General features: G+C 53.2%; 1 protein-coding gene across 1 annotated transcript in view; it reads right to left on the reverse strand.

Moving 5' to 3' along the window:
- Positions 1 to 16,651, reverse strand: part of HS3ST4 (heparan sulfate-glucosamine 3-sulfotransferase 4) — a 377,245-nt gene that overhangs the window by 154,175 nt on the left and 206,419 nt on the right. The gene's annotated exons all lie outside the window — the stretch shown is intronic.

Here is a 16,651-nt window from a genome sequence, read left to right on the forward strand (position 1 = left end):
CACACGTCTGCCCCGCCTCCGCTCACAGCTGCCCCACCGCTGGGAGGCGTCCGAGAGCCAGCTCAGGAACACCCCTGCAAAACTGCCCAACGGTCCACAGACGTTGTTTGTTACGGTGACTGTCGTGGTGGGTTTTGTGTGGCTACGGACGGCACCCACCTGGACTCCGGGATTCGCTCAGCCAGCCACCTGAGCCCTCTGCAAGGGCCATTCTGCTTTCACTAGGAATCAGCCTTCTTTGTGTGCAAGGGAACTACGATATCCACATGTGAAAGTTGGGAAAACAGAGCAGGAATAAAGCCACGCTTATTTCCAATAGCCTCACAGGTCCCATGACATTTGTCAAGCACATGGCTGAGCGAGGGGAAGGGAACCCGTCTCCTGTCAGCCCCGTCTGCCTGGCGCCCCAGGCCGGCAGCTGTGCACGGGGCAGCCTGCGCCTTCACTCGCGTGGCTCCGCTGTGCGGCGCTCGCCAGGTTGGCGTACCACAAGGTCTTCCAGCCCTCCTCCGTGTCAGAATAACTGTCACACCCTCCGTGTCCTTTCCCATGGGGGGGTCTCTCTGTACTAAGTTTTCAGGACTCTGGCCCGCCCCCCACACTAAAGAACGTCCTGGTGCTCAGAACACGGTGGATGCGGTGGCGGGCAGGGACCCTTGACCGCCTCATTCCCGTTATGGTTGTCATCATCATTCTGTGTTACCGAAGTGAGCTGTTTAATGATCTACATGGTTTATTTACTTAATTTCTAAGATAAAGAAGAAAATCACCCTGCAGGCACCACAGAGTTTATTTTTAAAATAAGGCAGAGCCAAGAGCACACATTCCAGTCAACTTCAACGTAAAACAGAGTCTCCACAGAAAGACTTCTACAGACTGATCGTTTCAAAGACACGTCAGCCTGGAGTGATGAGAAGCTTCCGTGCTCTCTGGGAAGGGACGTGGGGTAGAGATGACCCTTCCGGAGGCGGTCATGAGTGGGCAAACGAACCTGTGACGATGGCGCTGGCAGACCCGCTGCCCAGCGGTCATTCAGAATGCCCACGCTTCTTCCAAGAATTCTGCTACTGGCCAGATTTCTCAGGACTCACTCTGCTGTTCACTGGGCCATACGCACTATATCAGCTCCCCTTTCTCCTTCCCCATGCCCCAAGTCTGGAGCCTCAGGTCCTGCAACACTACTGAGTTCTGGAGTAGCCCCCATGACCTCAGGCTTGCTGCCAAATGATTTTGGGACGAAGTGACACAGAGGACATTCTATTCACCCCTGGATTCTTTCAACCCCTATACTAAGTGGCTAATTCTGTCCTATGGACTACGTTGTCGTTCAGCTGATTCATTCAGTAAATACTGAATGTCATGTGTGCTCGGAACTCTGAGGACAAGTGAGAACAATCAGCTCCTGCCTCAGAGAATCCCTCTCTAGTGCCGGGGACAGATACTAACGAGGGGAACAAATGACAGGGTGAGTTCGGATAAGCTACGAGGACACAAATGGGCTGTGGGCTGAGAGTGACTGGGTTGTGAGGACACAGCTTTGGTCTGGATGGTCAGGGTGGCCTCCCTGAGACGTGGGTACCTGAGACGAAGCCCGCACGAGAAAGAGCCCGACAAGTGAACACGGAAAGGCAGTGTGTCCCAGGCAGGGGGGCAGCAAGAGCCAAGGCCTCCGAGCAGGAATGAAGTAGAAGCCGTCAAAGAACAGAAAGAAAGCCACTGACTGGCTTCTCCGACGGCAGCTCGGAGGGCGAGGGGGAGCGTGGTGGACGAGGTGGTGGGAAGGCCAGGAAGCAGGCGCCTTGGGCAGTGAAGGACCGGGCAGGGAGTGTTCACTGAAGTGCAGTTTCCACGCCGATCAACACATTGGTCCATCTGGTCGACCTACTTCATGTTTCATTCTCCCAACAGAACTGAAGTTGCCTTCTAAACCCCTATTCATGTGATATGTGTGGAGCTCTTATAAACCTTCTCCCTAGCGCTCGGCTCTGCTCTGCATGTTCCTGACCAAGACTTGCAGACTTGCCTAAAAAAGATCTCCCTAGCCCACGGCACAGCTGGACCTGACTCTAACATTCCGGTTCATTCTGGAAATCTGTGCCTGTACCAGGCCTTTGAACTACATCTAATTCTGCTTTATTTACCTTTCGCACTTGACACCTTGGGCATGTTGGAATCAAGTAAGCAACACCCTACATCCAGAGCTTATCCTACAAAGTGAGCATCCACTTGGTCCATGTCTTTCCCCTCCCCATCGGCCCTGCATCTAATACGGGCATGACCGTCCTGACCATGCCCTCCTGAGGCCTTCATGCGAATCACAGTGCCCCAGACAGTACCATTAAGCTTAACTGTCAGACATGAGTCACTCAGCTTAGCTCCAAATAACTCTGGGCTGTTTCAAAAATCAAATCTGGAGATTTGTCACAATCAAGGACATTTAAAAATTATGTTCAGGCTCTGATGGCAATTTCCAAAGAGCTGTTCCCAGAACAGCTGGGAAACTGCCATGTGATTGGAATACAGCTCTGACCTCCTCAGGCACCTCCTTGGAAGGTGGACGACACCCATGTGTGTGCAGAGACCAATGTGTTTGTGAATAATTAGCTGTGTTACCTGCCTACCACCCACGTGCTTGTGGTCCTAATGCTGGCAGCACAGTGAGGTCCAGATTCTTATCTCGTAAAATAGGCAGCAGGCTGGGAGAGCCCGGGCAGCAAAGCTGAAAAGTCACATGAAACATTTGCATTTTGGGCAACAGCTCCTTTCATGGCATGGCTGCCAGACCCTTCATGATTCCGGCTGCCCTATTTTTGCCCGTGGTTTTCCAGAAGCATTGTTTTGAGTGCTCCTGGGGCTGACTTCTCTCTGGGCAGTCTGAGCCGTGCGAAGAGGTATCTGCGGTGAGCACTCGGCAGAGAGGGCCACCCACTGCCCACAGGCCAGGGCCAGCTCCCACCTGGGACTGTTTGGATCAATATAGTGTTTACTTTAAAAAAATAATGTCAACATTAAAACACTAGAGGGGGACCCATAAAAATCAAGGTTTCGAAGCTTTTGTAAAACTGCAAGACCTGCCCACGCGGGGTCCACTCGGTCTGGGAGGAAGCAGTCGGAGCCCTGGAGCACCTGCTCCCCTCGCGAACGGACTCGCGTCCGCGCCGCCACCACCTGATCCAAGGAGGCACAAGCGTCTGATCTCCCCGTGACGGCCTCCCAAGCCACACAGCTAACAGTGGCAAACCTTTCTGATCTGAAGCCAGAAGGGCCAACATTTTTCTTTTTTAACTTATCTTTATTGTTGTACTGAAAGTATTACAGGTGTTACCCTTTATTTCCCCATCGACCTCCTCCTCCTCGCTCCCACCTTCCCCACACAGTTGTCTGTGCCCGCGGGTGATGCAGATACTGTAAGTTCTTTGGTTTATCTCTTCCCCTGCCTCCCTCGTCCTTCCCTCTGAGGTTCACCAGTCAGGCCAAAAAACCCACCATGGATCACTCGCGGGGAATGAGACATCACACCAGACCCTAGGGCTACGGTCACGAGCAGGGAGACACAGCCGCTGCTGTGGCAGAACCTCTGGTTCAGCAGAGAAGGGTGTAAACAGTCGGCCTACTGACCAACTGCAAGGTCAGAAGCATTTCCAAGGAACAACGGAGACCATTAAAGCAAATAGACAAAACAATGTGTCTTCTCCAGGGTGTGGTGACATTTCAGCTGCGATATCAAGGACAAGGGGAAGCACGACGGGACACGTGGCCTGCAAAGGAAGCACAGTCCAGGAGGGGTGCCGGGTGCACAGGCCTGCAGGCACGGAAGAGGTCGGCACAACTCGGGAATTGAAAGACGGTTTTTTTCCTCTTATTTTTATTTGTAATACTCCAGATAAAACCTTGGCAGAATTTCATTACTCTTTCTTCCTTTAGAACAGGTACCAGCTCCCTATCACCACGGCGATCTTTCCAATACACTCCGTATTGTGAGCAAGAGACGGGGGTGAGCGTGCCTATCTGTGTTTTCACACGCGAATGCAAGAATCCCTAGCAGAAGACGCACTTTTCCCCCCTAAAAAGGCAGTGAAATATATGTAACTCATAAGTCCCCAACCGCAGCAGCCTGAGACTATAAAATGAGATTATGCTCTTCATTCATACGCAAATTATTATGGCCAGAGGCCCTCCAACTGTCTCCCAGCTGTTTCGAGAGCTCCCTGGGCCTCCTGTGTGTCCAGAGTGACGCTGTGGTTTCCGCTTGCTCTGAGCTCCTCGCCTTGCTGGGCCCGGCTGTCCTTGACGGTGCTCACTGCTCATGCCGCTCTGGGCTCTGGGGACAGGAGCAGGCGTTGGCGCCCACAGGGATGGTCCTGGGAGTTTCAGCCCTGCAGCTGGAACTCAGAAGCACCTCTGAAGCTGAGAACAGCCCATGCAACCCCCGAACACCGGCTGCCCTGAAGGCCCATGCTGACGCAACTTCCCCATCCTTCTACGCCTCCGGCCTCTTGTGCCCAGAAGGCCGCTGGCGGCCACAGTGGGCCCTCGGTGCCGCGGAGCTGGGTTACCTCACCAGGTCATCTTGAGCCAATTGCTGCATCTCTCTATTCTTATCTGAGCATGAAACGGAAACACTCAGCAACTTCACGTGCCCCGGGGAGAACAGAGCAGTAAATGCATGTAGAAGCACCCGGTACACTCGGACCAGTACCATACGGGCCTCTCACGGTGGGTCAGCGCTCTGCCCAAGCGAAGCTGTAGTCACCATCTCATGCTGACCACACAACACGGGGCAGTGCAGGCCACGGGGTCCTCGAGGCCATCGCAGTCCAGCCTCTGCCAAGCTGCATCTCCCTCCCGTCCGCTCCACACACCCAGTGACGCATCCCTCCCTGGGGGTCATAAGCACACGTGCTTCTCTGTGTCTCCGTGTCTCACAAACGCTGTTTCCCTCCTACTCTGTCCTGTCCATGCTCAGGACGGTACAGGATGCCGGCTGCCTGAGACTGAGAGAGACGTCGGCTCAAGGGGGGGGGGGCAGGGGAGGGGAGGGGAGGGGAGGGGAGGGGAGGGGAAGGGAAGGGAGGGGAGGGGAAGGGGGGGCAGGGGAGGGGAGGGGAGGGGAGGGGAGGGGAGGGGAAGGGAAGGGAGGGGAGGGGAAGGGGGGCAGGGGAGGGGAGGGGAGGGGAGGGGAGGGGAAGGGAAGGGGAGGGGAGGGGGAGGGAAGGGGGGCAGGGGGAGGGAAGGGGGGGCAGGGGAGAGGAGGGGAGGGGAAAGGTAGGGAGGGGAGGGGAAAGGAGGGGAAGGGAGGGGAGGGGAGGGGAGGGAGAAGGGTAGGGAGGGGAGGGGAGGGGAAGGCATTGATAGATATTTATAGCTAAACAGTACATGGGTAATATTTCAAGCACAACTTGGTCTGGGGTTCAAATGATAGTAGGACAGAATTTCTTTGTTCCTTGTCTGTGTTTTGATATGGATTCCATTCTCAACCCCGATAAACTCACCACCCAGTTGCTGTAATTCCTAGTTTCTCTCTAATTGGCAACCAGTTAGACAGATGTTCAACTCTCCTGTTAACCCAAAAGACTGTCCCAGAAAGGTATCACCTTGTCCCTAATTGGTCCAGCTTGGCCAGAAGACAGAATGCCTTATGTGGGTTATACATTCTACCTGAGCCCAGGAGCCAAGTCAATGTCATGCAAAGCACAGGCCCCAGAGATGCCCGGGGCCCCATAATGTCCAACGCCAGACACTGGGTGACAAAAGCATCTGGGACTGCTACTCCTGCAAAACTCCTATGCTATCTTCAAAACCTCATGTCGCCTCCCAGTGAACTTGAACAGTGCTAGGAAAGCAGGTACTGTATACTCTGGACATCACGCCTGAGCACGACGCCCCAGCCTGTGACGAGGGCAAGTCGGCTGCTGGAGGTGCCTCAGGGCCAGGCCCGCTGCTCCTCTCGGTCCTGGGCATCTTTCCCCGCACAGACAACGTGCATCGTAAGAGGTTATTAATGGATGACGATCTGTATATTTTTGGCCTCAGTTTCTTTATTATCTTTATCAAACTGCTGGCTACATTCATCCTGTGCTCAAAGACATCCTCCTAGATCTTTCTTTTGTCCCTTTTTTTACACGAACACATTTGAAGTTGGTTTCTACTGTCACTGGGTGAAAATGCAGCTCACGTTTACACCCAAACACAAGGCTTTGCTTAGTCCCTTGCCAGTTTCGACCTGGGCATCTCCAGGTCTCCAGCTTGATCAGGTAGTTTTGGCTCCTGATTTGTTTGTGCCTCTTAGTAACTATGCTACTTGGCCTTGTATTCGCTGAGGATTTGATTAGAAGGCCTTCTAGATCCACATCGAATCACTTCCCCAAATGAAAGGTGTTAGGTTGGACGGCTCTGAACACAGAGGATCCCTGGTGGGTCCACGGATCTTCGTGAAGTCTCCCCAGGGCAGAAGGCACGGGCCATCGCCTGCCAGGGCTCGGCCGCAGGCCACCTGCACAATGGCACCATCGTAACTCAATGCCTCGCCGTTTTATCAGCAGGATCACGGAGAGGCCCCTCGGTGGTTCAGCAAAAGTCGAGTCCCAGTATCCCAATGCGCTTTGTTGGTCCCTTACATTTTCTTTTAAAACTTAAGTTGACTGTTTTCTTTTAACTTGGGAGATTTCATCTAAAGGTCTCAATTTTGGGCTTTTTAAAAAGGTCCCAAACCTAGCAACATGGGGCCCACGTGAGCCCAGCCCGGCCAGCAGCCGGAGCTCAGCACTGTGGAGGTGCCGTCCAGGGGCCACGGTCCACGTCGCCTGCCCGCCTCCCTGCCGGCCGCGTCCGCACTGCGATTCGCAAGCCTTTCGCGTTCCTCTCACGTGCCGAAGCAGCTGGCAGGGGCTGCGGCGAGCACCCCTCCAGATGCTCACACGTGGAGCCGCACCGAGGCTCAGACGGGAGAGCAAACCACCTCAGCCTGAACGTCCCCGGTATCAGAGGCCGGGGTGCCACAGCAGCGACCCGACTTTCCCAGCAGAGCTGACGCTGCTGCTCTTTCCCAGAGGGGAACAGCTGCCTCTCCACTCCCTCCCCCCACAGGGACCATCTGGTCCTGGAGCCGCACTGCAGACCGCAGCCCCGCCTTCCCAGGTGTGTTCTGAGGGCCCCGCCCCCGCCCTTGCCCAGGTGAGGCTGCATCTTTCTTCTCCCGCGTAAATAACCTCAGCTCCGTCAAATACGCTGATGGGTAGTGGCTTCTACACCCCACCTGTCAGCCTGGTCACCTACGCTGAGCCCAGAGGGCAGCAGGGCGCCCAGCACCCAGCGGGGAGCAGACACCCAGAACCACGGAGAGGTACCTACCTGGGGGGGCCTCCTGGTGGGAGCAGCCTCAGCCCCTGACCTTCCCCAAGGCGGACATGAGGCTCTCGCGGGCTCCGGGAGAGCGCTGGGCGACCCGTCCTGGAGGCGGGCGGCCAGGGCAGCAGCAGGGTGACCGCAGGTGCCCAGCGACAAGCGCAGTCACACAGCGGTGTGCGTCTGGGAACACCAGCAGGGTCTCCAAGCTGCTGGAGCTGCCTTCCGGTGGGGCCGAGGCGGGGACCCAGGCCACACGCCTCAGCGGGAGCGAGGCTGCACCAGAGGCAGTTAGCACCAGGGAGAGAATGAGGGCAGCCGACCCTTCCCAATCCGCCGTGACGGAGACCTCTGGCGCGACCGACATGGCGTGGCGGGGCCGCAGACAACCCTCCCGCGCCTTCGCGGCAGTCAGTAAAGACGGTTTAATGAGCCTGCGAGAGCAGGTGTCGGTGCGAGCAGACGGGCGTGCGGGGGGCCGGCGCGGGTGTGCCACCCCAACGTGCAGGACAAGGGCATCTGGACACTGGGGCCCACGCGAGGGAAGGGGGGGCCGGCACAGCTGCCTGGTGCCTGAGATCTGCCCCGGCCCCCACGAACGGGGGGGAGCAGACTGCACTGCCAGTTCTGCCGCTCGCTCGGGAGCCGCTCTACCTTGAACAGGCCCCTTCACCTGCGGAGGCCTCTTCTGCAACATGGGATAACAGTAGCTCATCGGAGCACTCGGCGGGACACGGCGGTCGGGAGCGCCCAGCACACGCCTGGCCCTGGGAGCCCTGGCCTGTGGGGCACTGCTGTCAGCTTGCTGTCCTTGGGCTCCGGCGTCTCGCCCAGGTGACGGGAGCACCCGAGGACACTGTTAGGCTGGCCTGGGATGCAGCGTGTGAGGGTCTGGACGGCCCAGCCAGACGCAGGCGCAAACACAGCGGCTCCTCCGCCTTCCCTGGGCTGGAGACCCCACACCGGCCAAGACTGAGTAGGCAGCGACTGCTCTGCGTAGCGTGTGCCCTGCAGCTGGGGTGGGGGCGGCTTGAGGAAAGACCACGCACACTGGATGTTTGCTCCCCTCCCCTCCGGCAGCTTCACCACCGGGAAACGCAGTCGCTGGAGAGCAAGGCCCTTCCCACACAGTTGTTTCTCCACAGTCTTCCCACTGGAAGTCGGGGTGGCCCCCCGTCAGGATGCTTCCCAGGGAGGGAGCAGCAGAGCGACAGCAGACACGGCCATATGGCTTGTGGCACGTTCCCCATAAATTACCTTTGGGCACTGAGCTACAACAAAAGAACTTCAGATGATTCTGCATTTTAATAGCAGCCCCCTTTCTGCCGCTGTGTTCCCACCAAGAGGATCCGTCCGCGGAGACCTGTGCCCAGCGCCTCGTGGTCAGCTGCCCTGATTGAAGATCAGTTATTCTTGTCTCCATCCTCCATAATGAAGTCGGTCACATTTTATTGCCAAATGGCCCTGGTAATGCCTCTGTAACTGCCCACAGAAGGTGCTTTTGCTTTCGGGAATAAAGAGCAAATTTGAATTTCACCAACATAAACTCACGACTGGGTCAATACATCATATGGTTCTGGTTTGTGCGTCCAACTTATCTATTTTTAGGCTTCACTCCTGCAAGGAAATACAAGGGTATTGCCTGAGTGGGTTAAAGCCGCGGGCCCGCGGGAGAGCTGGGACGTGCGTGGGCTGTGCCCGGGCGGGAGGCCGAGGGGCAAGACGCTCACTGCCGGCCGGCGTGGGGTGGGGGCGTACAGAGAAGGAACCGCTTACTCTAGCACCAACTGCACATTTGACAACCCTTGTTTTCCTTGGGTGACATTCAATCCTCCAAGAGTTTCGAGATATTCACGTCATTGTACACAAGGGGAAATGAGAACCGGGTGTGGAGAGGGGTATTGTTCCAGGTCGCGTGGGGATTCTAGACCTTAGATGGAAACCATGTTCCCCGTCCTCTCTCCGTAGACTCCTGCCCTGGAGTTAGGAGCGATCTGACTCCGTCTGGACCACGGAGCACGAGCAAAGGCGAGCAGGCCCCCTTCTGTGTAAGCGGTGAGAGCCAGCGTGCAACTCGCGACTCTTCTCCGCCGTTACAAAACCGCGTTCCAAACGGCGGCGGGCGGCAGCCAGGGTCCCGGGGAGGAGCGGGGGCAGGGCTCCAGCCAAGCCCCGAGGGAGCAGAAGTGAGGATCCCACGTCGTGCCTCATGCCACTGGACGGGGCACTACTGGTGACCAGCAACACAGCCCGCCGGCCTCTCAACTCCAGGGCTGGGCCTTCTCCACTGAGCAGAGCCAGCCTTGCGGCTGAGGTTTCCCAAATCCAGGGTCCCCATTTTTACCTGGCCCTCCTTCTTCCATTAGGAGTTCCTCAATCTTTCATCACTGTTTTGTGTACAGGCAGTTACGTTTTGGAGAGTTCACCTTGCTGAATGCCGGTAAGCGGCCCAGGAGGCCTGCTTTAGTATCAGGGCTCCTCCGGGCTCCTCAACTCCCCGGCCCCCGCCCCAGGGCACCGGAAGTCATGTGGCCCAGTGACTGCAGCACAGCTGTGCAGCTGGCCTGATGGGGTGGGAGTGACTGTGACAAGGGTCTAATCTCTCTGAGCCTCAGTTTCCTCAGCTATAAAAGACATGCCAGAGTTACCGCATCTCCCCACGGGGTTCTTGTGACGTGTACACGTGCTCAAAGCAAGTCATGGCACACACAGCACACGATGAGTGCTCACCCTGACTCTCCTTCATGCGACAATGCTCCGGGACACACGGAGTGTGCCAGTTTTCTTTGTGCACCGTCACCACCAGCTCAGTGTTCCCGTGGTGTCCCCAACCCGGGTGCTGAGATGACAGCAAGCCTGCCCCTGCCCCTTGCTCACTGTAGGCGCGGCCCCTGCTGGCAGGACACACTCTGGGTTAACACCCCAGGTGGTTTCTGCCCTTGGGCCATGTTTCCCCAAACTGTATCTTCTGTTGCTCATTCAACCTCACAAACTACACACTCATCACTGCTTTCAGATCTCTAAGAACCTTCCTTCCTTCTCATTCTGTTTTCATTACAATTTACTGGGTGCCCCCAGGCTCCAGGCACAGTGCTCAGCGGCTGGACTGCAAATGGCCAGTCCGACGCCCGAGTGAGTTAGTGCAGCCAGCGGGCAGGCCCCAGGAGAGCCAGCCTACGGCATCCGCTCAGCGCCCAGCGTACAGGATGTGCAAGGTGTCCTGGGCTGAAGGCCTGGCACGGCTCGCTCTCACAGAGACGCACGCCAGGTTCGCACCAGCGTCCATCTCCCTGTCGCTCCCGATGCCCAGGCTGACGGCTTGAGCACCGCTCACCCACTCCCGAATCCAGGGCTGGCTTTATACGCTGAGCATGGGCTTGGCTGGGGTAGTTTGGGTCAGGAGTGGGCACAGGAGCCAAGGTGTCCATTGTGAGTGGGCACCTGGACGTTTGCTGGAGCTACTGAAAAAGGGGTTATCCCATTTTTCTGGGGTTCCTACACTAGTAGAATGAAATCCAGAGGGACCAATGTCTCCACTTTTCTAGTTAAGTAAGCTTTTTTTTTTTTTTTTTTTTTTTTCTTAAGCCAGTTTGCTAATAAAAGAAATCTATTGCAATAGCCCAAGGAAGAAGAAATAGAAAGTTCTGTGAAGACAGCATTTCTTAGACCAGGATTTGGTAAATTTCACAGCAGGTTGGAAACCGAATTTCACTTCATTGATTTGTAGCAGAAGCATCAGGATGGGGGTGCCTGGAGTCTAGGCAGGCTGACTCAGACCACGGCCACCTGGCTTTGCACGCGTCGGCGAACAGGCACACTCTTCCCTTTACCTGACAAGCTGAACGCTGCTGTTTGGTTGTTCTCCTTCCCCGGTGCCAACGTTCTGGGTGGTCACCCTGGGCGAGTCTGAGACGTCAGTGCTGAAACTGAGCTTCCCAGTGCTCCCTGGAATCAAGCCCCGGTCACCCGAGACCTGTGCCTCAGAGACAGGCCAGTCTTCACAGGCAGGTCTGCTCGTCTGGGCTTCACGTGGGGAGGTCCAGGCGGGGACAGCACCATGGACGGCTGGCACGTGACATTAGAAAGCAGGAAGGCTGAAGGACAGACCCAACCCCTTCCCTGTGCCCTTGGAGATGCCTCTGCCTCCCTGAGACAGTTTCTTCACTGTCATCTGCCAAACAGGGCTGTTTGCACCATCTGCTCCAGTTCTAGTCTCTCTCCACTTGTTTTGTACATTCTCCACTTTCCTGACTTTTCAGGCTCACACGACACAAGTGATCCCCCAGCCCCACCCCACCTCCACCACAGATAGGATCACCTCTGCGCCTGGCCTTGCACGCCTCCAGGGGGAAGCAGCTTGTAAGTCTGAAACGCTCATGCCACAGGGGGCCGCCAGGGGCCTGGACGGGGTGCAGCCTCCGGCCCCGGGCCAGAGCCAGAGGGCAGGGTGTAGGGAGTGACTTCTGGGCCTGGGACACCGGAGAGGAACCTCCCCACAAATAGGAGGAAGGACAATAACTGCGCCCTAGTTCTTAAGGAGATGTCTAGGGAGACACAAGAAATCAGGCTGGGGGGAAATACCGAGGTCATTAAGATTCCAGGGCTCCGACCTGGGACAAAGCCTCAGAGGGTCAGAGGTCACGAGTCCTTGGTGGATGGTGGATGGTGGATGGTTTGGACGGATGGCTGTTATATTCGAGTATCTTCTGTTTAGATTTCTGCACCTACATTATAATAGAGGCTCTTTTTGCTGTCATTTTGTTTGTGATTTTTGCTTGTTTCTGTCACCTCTGGTATGACCAATCCCCTTCCCCTGAAAACTGGGTCCTTTCATGCCTGTTTACAGAACAGCAAAATTAAGTGTATGTGACATTCAATATGATTGTATATTACTTTCAGGTGCACAGCACCGTGGTCAATTATATACTTTATAAAATGATCCCCCTAATAATGAATGTCAACTGTAATTGAAAAATTAAACAGTGATAACAAAATAAAACCACTGAAAGCTAACACACACACGTAGGTGTGCGTGGCCCTTCTCGAGCGTTAGAATGGAATTCCTCGACTCGGCCCGCACCTCTTCCCACAGCAGGCTGGTCTGCCAGAAGGCGCATTTGCAAAGGGAACCCGGGCGCTGCTGGTGGCTTGTGGTCAGCGGGCAGCATGGTGTGGGGGAGATGGGGCTGCTCCAGATTGTTTCAAGAGGCGGGGAGGGTACTACCGAGACAGGCTGAGCTCGGGGTACTGGTGGAGAGAGAGCCCTCCCAGCACCTGTGTGCAGAGGAGCTGTGGTGGGACCCGGACACCCGTATGGAGAGCAGGGAACAGCAGAGAAGGCACGCAGGCCCTGGAGGACGTGGCAGGGGAGAGACACTTGGTGCTCCAGTGTTCCCACCAATGGGCACCCGACGTTGCACACTGGCATCCCACAGACAGGACCTGACCAGCAGATGGATCCCTTGGCTCCACAGGTTCCTGACTGACTAAGCAGAAGGCTCTGTCTTGTCTTTTTTATTTAAATTATTTTTTATTTTTTAATTACAGCTGACATACAATATTACATTAGTTTCAGGTGTACAACCCTCTGATTAGACAGTCTCATAATTTATGAAGTGATCCCCTGATAAACCTAGCACCCATCTGACACCATACATAGTTATTTCAATATTACTGATTCTATTCCCCATGCTGTAACTTACATCCCTGTGTCTACTCTGGAACTACCACTTTGTACTTCTTAATCCCTTCGCCCAATGCTCCAGCCCTCTTCCCCTCTGGCAACCATCAAAATGTTCTCTGTATCTATGAGTCTGTTTCTGTTCTGCTTGTTTGTTTATTTTGTTTTTTAGATTCCACATATAAGTGAAATTGCACGGCATCTGTCTTTTTCTGTCTGACCCACTTCACTCAGCACAGTACCTTCTAGTTCCATCATATTGTTGCAGGTGGCAAGATTTCGTTCTTTTTTATGGCTGAGTCATTTCCACTGTATATATGCACCACTTCTTTATCCACTCATCTCTTGATGGACACTTAGGTTGTTTCCATGTCTTGGCTATTGTAAATAATGCTGCAATGCATATGTCTTTTTAAATTAGGGTTTTGAGTTTCTTTGGATAAATATCCCAAAGTGGAATTGTTCTCTTTGTCTCTTGTTATAGCCTTTGTTTCAAAGTCTACTTTGTCTGCTATAAATATTGCTACCCTAGCTTTTTTGTTTGTTTCCTTTTTCATGAAATATATTTTTTCCATTCCTTTACTTTCAGCCTGGGTGTCTTTCAATCTGAAGTGAGTTTCTTGTAGGTGGCATATGTAAGGGTCTTGTTTTGTTATCCCATCAGCTGTCATATATGTCTTTTGACTGGAGCATTTAATACATTTTCACTTAAAGTTATAGTTGACATATATGTAGATATTGCCATTTATTATTCACCTTTTTTATCTTTTTTTTTTCATCTTCTTCTTAAAGAAGACCCTGTAACATTTCTTGTAATACTGGTTTGATGGTGATCAATTCCTTTAGCTTTTTCTTGTCTGGGAAGCTCTTTATCTGTCCTTTGATTCTGAATGATAGCTTTGCACAATAGAGTAGTCTTGGTTATAGGTCTGTGCTTTTCATCACTTTGAATATTTCTTGCCATTCCCTTCTGGCCTGCATAGTTTCTATTGAGAAATCAGCTGACAATCTTATGGGAGCTCCCTTGTAGGTAACTAACTGCTTTTCTCTTGCTGCTTTTAAGAGTCTCTCTTTGTCTTTAATCTTTGATGTTTTAATTATGATGTGTCTTGGTATGGGCCTCATTGGGTTCATCTTGTTTGGGATTCTCTGTTCTTCCTGGACTTGTATGTCTGCTTCCTTCACCAGTTTAGGAAAGTTTCCTGTCATCAGTTTTACAAATAGGTTTTCAATTTCTTACTCTCTCTCTCTTCTCCTTCTAATGCCCCCATGATGTAAATGTTGATTCACTTAAAGTTGTCTCAGAGGCTCCTTAAACTATCCTCTTTGTTTGTTGTTGTTTTGGTTTGTTTTTTTGTTTTTTTTTGGGGGGGGGGGGGGAGATTAATTTTTCTTTTTGCTGTTTTGATTGGATGTTTTCTTCTTCCTCATCTTCCCAATGGTTGATTTGATCCTCTGCTTTGTCTACTCTACTATTGATTCTCTGTAGTGTATTCTTCATTTCAATTAGTGTATTCATCATTTCAGACTGGTTATTTTTGTTTTCTATCTTCATTTTTATGTTTCTTATCACTTTGTTGAAGTTCTCACTAAGTTCATCTATTCTTCCCCTAAGTTCATTGAGCATCCTTATAACCAGTGTTTTGAATTTTGAATCTGGTAGATTGCCTGTCTCCATTTGTTTAGTTTTGTTTTTTGTTTTTTTTTTCTGGGGTTTTGTTCTGTTCTTTCAATTGGGACATATTTGTCTCCCTGTTCTGGCTGATTACCCTCTGTTGGTTTCTATGTATTAGGTAGACTTCCTATGTCTCCCAGTCTTGGTACAGTGGTCTTATGCAGTAGGTGTCCTGTAGGGCCCAGTGGCATAGTCTCCCTGGTCACCCTATCTGGGTGCTCCAGGTGTGCTCCCCATGTGGGCTGTGTGCACCCTCCAGTTGTAGTTGAGCTTTGACTGCTGTTGACATGTCAGTGGGAAGGATTTACCCCCGGCTGACTGGCTGCAAGGACCACAGAGTAGGAGCTGCTGTTCAGGGGCCAACCCCACGGAGCAAAACTCACTTCAGAGGGGCTCTAGTGCCTGATGATCCTTCCCCTTGAATGTGTCATTTGTGGAGGTGGTGGGATGGTGCTTCAGCATGGTCTAAAGTACAGTGGCTCTGGGGCCTTTGGGGAGGAGGTGCAGGCCAAAATCAGCTACTGCCTGTGCTGGCCCAGGCCACTTGGCATGCATAAAGAGTGATCTCCAGGGGGCTGTTACCTGTGCTGGGCTTAGAGGTGTCCAGAAGAGGCCAAACTGCTCAAGGTTGGTTGCCACTAGTGCTGGCCTGAGGCCACTGAGTAAGAGGTGCGGAGCATGCTGAGGCCAGATGCTGCTTGTTTGAGAGGTTTTAGGAAAGTCTGAAGCATGCCCTAAGACAGGCTGTCTGTATTGAAAAGCCACTGGGAAACAGCTCGGGTGGGCCCACAAGTTGGGTGGCACAGGGCCTCAGGGAATCATCAGGGTGAGGCAAACACTGATAACTAGGTTAATAGAGACTCAGACATGGTGCCCACCTGCTAGCTCCATGAAGGGAGGGGTCAGCAAAGGTGCAGTGGCCTCTGCCAGCACTTCTGTGGTGGAGAAATCTGCTCCTCTAACTCTAGCTCCAAAACCAGATAGTTCCGTTCCTCCCCATATGTCTCTGGTGCCTTTCAAGCTTCTGCCCCAGTGCTAGAGCTCAGAGTGAGTGAGTCTAAGTTCATGCACGGGACCTTTAAGTGGGACTGCCTGGGTCTCCAGAACCCTCAGTCTCCCTCAGCCACAAACCCAGATGGTTTTCACAGCCAGAAGTTATGGGGCCTTCTCTTCCCAGCACAGAGCCCTGGGATGGGGGCCTGGTGTGGGGTGGGGACCTCTCGCTCCTCAGAGTGAGCTCTGCAGCTATGATATCCTTCTGGATTCTCAACCACCACAAATGGGTGTGAGACCAGCCTGTTTCAAGTTTCCATCCCTCCTACCAGTCTCGATGTGGCTTCTTCCTTATATCTTTAGTTATAGGACTTCTGTTCAGCTCGATTTCAGATGGTCCTGAATGATGGTTGTTCTGTAGTTTAGTTGTAAATCTGATGTAATTGTGGGAGGAGTTTTACCTACGCCAAACTCAACTTTGTCTGTCTTGTTCATTAAGTCCTTAGCACATAGAGCAGGATCTGGAACAGAGTAAGTGCTCAGTAAAGATTTACTGAATGGATGGGTGAATGTATAATAGAACTGGTTGATTTTTCAATGAGCATCCATATTTCCAGCTTCCTTTGAAAAAAAAAAAAATCAGAACAATTGGGGAAACAGAAAAATTAGGGAAACAGGGAGCCGGGGTCAAGTAGCAGCTGTTCCTTGAAGTCAGGAGCTGTTCTTTCCCTTTTACCACAGTCCTCACCACTCTCTACTGTCTCGTGCTGGGTTCACGTCCCTTTACCCATCACCTGCCAGTGTGTAGTCCTTAACGTTCACTGACTGTGCCCTAAGCCTCTGTGGGAGTTTTCCAGGAAAAGTCTCCTCTCACCCCCGAGGGCCCAGCAGAGTGTGGGGCATCGCTGACACTGCAGCCCTGTAAGCACCCCCGCTGAGAAGCGGCCTCACTCCTGCCA

This window comes from Molossus molossus, unplaced genomic scaffold (genome assembly GCF_014108415.1).
Source record: "Molossus molossus isolate mMolMol1 unplaced genomic scaffold, mMolMol1.p scaffold_m16_p_3, whole genome shotgun sequence".
NCBI classification, from domain to species: domain Eukaryota; kingdom Metazoa; phylum Chordata; class Mammalia; order Chiroptera; family Molossidae; genus Molossus; species Molossus molossus.